Below are 5,504 nucleotides of genomic sequence, written 5' to 3' on the forward strand. Positions count from 1 at the left end.
CTAACATTCCTTTGATCCTAGGGAGGCCATTTCTTGCAACCGGGAGAGCTTTAATAGACGTGCAAAAAGGTGAACTTATGCTTCGAGTTCAAGATGAGAAGGTAATATTTAATGTGTTTGAAGCTTTAAAATATCCAGTTGAAGATAATACATGTATGAAGATAGATATACTGGATACTTTCATTACACAACACCATATGAAAGATTTTGATGAAACTGCTATGTTAGAAGAGATAATATCTGCAGGGAATGACAAATCTGAAACTCTGAATGAAGAAGATATCATGGAAATGCAGCAGCAATTGGAAGCTCTGCCAATTCAAAAACCTGCAGAAAATATAGTGAAAGAAGAGCTGAAAAAGGATGCTAAAGAAGAAGAAAAGCAAAGGCTAGAACTGAAACAACTCCCTTCACACTTGCGGTATGCATTTCTGGATGAGAATCATGAAAATCCAGTCATCATCAATAATGAACTTAAGGAAGAACAAGAGGAAAAATTGCTCAGAATTTTGAGAGAACACAAATCTGCAATTGGCTGGAGTATTGCAGACCTGAAAGGTATAAATCCTTCATTTTGTAAGCACAGAATTTGATTTGAAGAGAATTTCAAACCTGTTGTGCAGCCACAAAGGAGGTTAAACCCAGCCATGAAAGAGGTAGTTAAAAAAGAGGTCATAAAGCTGTTAGATGTAGGAATAATATACCCAATTTCTGATAGCAATTGGGTAAGTCCAGTCCAAGTTGTTCCAAAGAAAGGTGGTATGACAGTGGTACCTAATGAAAAGAATGAACTTGTCCCTACTAGGACTGTGACTAGATGGAGAATGTGCATAGACTATAGAAAATTAAATGATGCAACCAGAAAAAACCATTTCCCACTACCATTTGCAAATCAAATGTTAGAAAGACTTGCTGGACATTCATTTTATTGTTTTCTTGATGGGTATTCAGGATATAATCAAATAGCTGTAGATCCTTTAGATCAAGAGAAAACTGCATTTACATGTCCATTTGGAGTCTTTGCATATAGGAGAATGTCATTTGGTTTGTGTAATGCCCCTGCCACTTTTCAAAGATGCATGCTTTCTATTTTTTCTGATATGGTAGAAAACATCATAGAAGTGTTCATGGACGATTTCTCTATTTTTGGTGATTCTTTTGATGATTGTTTATCTAATCTATCTACTGTTTTGCAGAGATGTCAAGATACTAACATTGTGTTAAATTGGGAGAAGTGCCATTTCATGGTACAAGAAGGCATTGTCCTTGGTCATAAAATTTCAGAGAAAGGAATGGAGGTGGACCAAGCTAAAATAGAAGTCATTAGTAAATTGCCTCCACCTGTCAATGTTAAGGGAGTTAGAAGTTTTTTAGGACATGCTGGTTTTTATAGAAGATTCATAAAAGATTTTTCCAAGATTGCTAAACCCTTGAGTAATTTACTTGTAAAAGATGCAGATTTCATATTTGATGATAATTATTTGCATGCATTTTCTGTTTTAAAAGAGAAACTGATTTCTGCACCTATTCTTGCAAAACCAGATTGGAAATTACCTTTTGAACTCATGTGTGATGCAAGTGATAGTGCAGTGGGTGCTGTTTTAGGACAGAGGAAAGATATGAAATTACATGCTATCTATTATTCAAGCAAAGTGTTAAATCCTGCACAAGTGAATTACACAACAACAGAAAAAGATTAGCTGTTGTACATGCTTTTGATAAGTTCATATCATATTTAATGGGTTCAAAAGTGATTGTATACACTGATCATGTTGCTCTTAAATATCTTTTGACAAAACAGGATGCAAAGCCCAGATTATTAAGATGGATTCTACTCCTTCAAGAATTTGTGCTAGAGATCAAAGACAAAAAAGGGAAAGAAAACAGTGTTGCTGACCACTTGTCAAGATTACCACTTGAAGTCATACCATTTGGAGTGGAACAAATTAAAGAAGAATTTCCAGATGAAAGCCTATTCAAGATTGAATCACAGCCCTGGTTTGCTGATATAGACAACTTTAAAGCTACACACCATGTTCCAAATTGGATGAATTGGCAGCAAAGAAAAAAATTCTTCCATGATAGTAAATATTATGTTTGGGAAGATCCACTACTGTTCAAAATTGGAATAGATGGATTGCTGAGAAGGTGTATACCAGAGGAAGAGCAGCAAGATGTTCTGTGGCATTGCCACAGTTCAGAATATGGAGGACATCATGGAAGTTCAAGAACAGCAGCAAAAGTTTTGCAATCTGGTCTTTTCTGGCCAACTTTGTTCAAAGATGCTAAGAACTATGTGGAAAGGTGTGATAGATGCCAAAGAATGGGGAATATATCTAGAAAACATGAGATGCCATTACAAAATATACTTGAAGTAGAATTGTTTGACATGTGGGGAATAGACTTCATGGGTCCTTTCCCTACCTCATTCTCGAATGAGTACATGCTTGTAGCAGTGGACTATGTGTCCAAATGGGTGGAAGCAATTCCTACCAGAACCAATGATGCTAAGACTGTTATTGCATTTATCAAAAAGAACATTTTTTCAAGATTTGGAGTGCCCAGAATTTTGATAAGTGATGGAGGAAGCCATTTCTGCAACAAATATCTAGAATCAGTCCTAGAGAAGTATGGAGTAAAGCATAGAATAGCTACACCCTATCACCCTCAAACAAGTGGTCAAGTGGAGGTTTCCAACAGAGAAATAAAATAGATTTTGGAGAAAATAGTTAGTAGTTCAAGGAAGGACTGGTCTAAGAAAGTGGATGATGCTTTGTGGGCATACAGGACAGCTTTCAAGACACCAATTGGCATGTCTCCTTATCAATTAGTATATGGAAAAGCCTGCCATTTACCAGTGGAACTAGAACATAAAGCTTTTTGGGCTGTGAAATGGTTGAATTTTGATCAATCGAGTGCAGGAAATAAAAGATTGTTACAGCTGCATGAATTAGACGAGTTTAGACTCAATGCATATGAAAATGCCAAAATGTATAAGGAAAGGACCAAAAAGCTGCATGACAAGTTTATTCTAAAAAGAGATATAAAACCTGGGCAGTCTATTTTGCTTTTTAATTCAAGGTTGAGATTGTTTTCAAGGAAATTAAAATCTAAGTGGTCTGGACCTTTTGTGGTGAAAGAAGTATTTCCATATGGTGCTATACTAATAGCAGATCCAAAGGATGGGAGAGAGTTCAAGGTGAATGGACAAAGACTAAAAATCTATCATAGAGGTCAAATTGAGAAAGTCCAAGTGTGCTTGAAATTGGTTCCTCTTGAGTGAGGAACAACTAATGTCAAGCTAGTGACATTAAAGAAGCGCTTTGTGAGAGGCAACTCACATTTCTAACCCAATTTAACTTTTCTGCATTAATTTTGAATTAACAGTATTCATAAAAGTCAAAATCTGAACTTTTCATCTTGGTTACCTTGCTGAATTTGATGTTTGGAATAAATCTGGTGGCTGAAACAAGAATGCAGATTGGAATTAATTAGAATGCTTAAAGTTCTTGTACAGTCTGAATAATAGTTATCAAATTCTGCAAATTCTCTGAAAAATACAAAGTTCTGCATCATACTCATCATATTCTTTAAATTTGATGCAAAAGGTAAATTTTGAAGCATGTTAAATCTGTCATTTGTATCGAATCTGATAAATGCAATTGGACTTCATACTATAATGTGTTATGGAAAAGTCAGAATTGCATTGTGAATATGTTAAGTAGAAATTCTGCAGAATTCAGCCTTGGATGAATGTTGCATATGTAATTAAAGGTGAACATGATGAGGGAAATAGGTATTTTATATGGTGAGTGTGTATTGGAATGATTATGATTTGTTAAGTGAGCCAATTAAAGTTTGGAGAACTTGGATTGATGAAAGGAATCACTCTTTTGCAGGAAAGCAATCAAGCAGAGATGGAATTCTGAGATTTCCCCTCTGGAACAATCACTCTCGCTGATGAGAGTGATAACGCAGAAACTGACTGGGAAACACAGCTCTCTGGAACAATCACTCTCGCTGATGAGAGTGATAACGCAGAGGCAGATGAGAAAAACACACTCTCTGGATCACTTCCTTTCCTTGTCAAGAGTGATCACGCGCAGGTAAGTATAGAATATTTCATAGTGCGTTACTCCTTTTACTGATAAAAGTAACTACGCTCAAGCAATAAGCTTGCGCGTTATCACTTTGCCCAACAATAGTGATAACGCGCATTGCATTCAAAATTTTCAAGTTCTCTGGAACACTCACTCTGTTCGACAAGAGTGATAACGCAGAATTTTATTAATAAGGGAACGTTCACTTTTCACTTAAAAAGTGGGCACGTGCACACGCGTGACCCCAGATTCAATATAAAGGAACCACGCTCACATCCATTTAAACCTAAATCCCATTTCCCTCTGAATTTCTCTGACTTTCAATCTTTCGTGAAGCAACCAGCAAGCAATTGTTCCTTCTTTTTCACTGTCATTCACATTTCTGAAGCTCAAGGTACGTTCTCTACATTCTCTGAAATTGTATTTAGGGTTTTTCTTTGCTGCAACTCTGGAAAAATGTCAAAAATGGAAAAAGGGAAATATCTTGAGCGTATTCGATTTAAGAAACTTTAAATACTGTGAATAGGTTTTCAAAGTCATTCAATCTCCTCTGTTAATATATTCACATCTGCATTATGCGAAAAAAATCTGAAAATGACTTTGAAAGAAATAGAAATACTCCAGTTGTCATCAACGAAAATACTCCTTGCATGCAATATTTGAATGTTGATGTCTGAACTGAGTTGTATGGAATGAGTTACTATTGTATATTGCACTGCATGATTGTACAGATACCATACTGATAGTCCTGCATTAAACTGATCTTTAGTCTTTGATGATAATGAATGAGTGCACTGTCCTAATTGTATGTGATTCAAAGAAACAATAGGCAATATTCTGGATGAATTTTATTGACAGAAGAAAATTTCTTTTAGGAACCATTAGTAGTTGAATTTGGTTGAAAATTATGATTCTTTTTCTGCATTCTTGGTGAAATTGTGAACTTTGAGTTTACAAATTATGAAGGCCAGTTTACAATCCCCTGAATATGGTTTGATTAATTTTGTACCTAAGTTCTGGTATATCTGAAAAGTTAAGAGAGCATGTAAAAAAAAAATATATTGATGACCTATAATAGCATCTCTGTGTTAACCTGATGTGCTTTGAGAGTGTGCACTCTAAACTACAAATTTAAAGGTTTAACCAATTTTGACTGTGATTGCTTAGTAATTTGCAATAGTGCTTATGTGTTGATATGATTACATTCTCATGACAGCAACTGATTGTAAATAGATACATACTGCAAGTTAGAATTCTGCACATGGATTGATTGAATTTATCTAGAACAGAGATGTATACTGTCACAATTCTGTGTCATGAATTTTAAACTGTCAAATTACTTGCTTGTTTTTGCAGCCACTTCAAAATGGTCAGAACTTCTTTGAATACACCAGTTGGACCTTC

This window comes from Abrus precatorius, unplaced genomic scaffold, assembly GCF_003935025.1.
Source record: "Abrus precatorius isolate BTA unplaced genomic scaffold, Abrus_2018 Scaffold6, whole genome shotgun sequence".
NCBI classification, from domain to species: Eukaryota; Viridiplantae; Streptophyta; class Magnoliopsida; order Fabales; family Fabaceae; genus Abrus; species Abrus precatorius.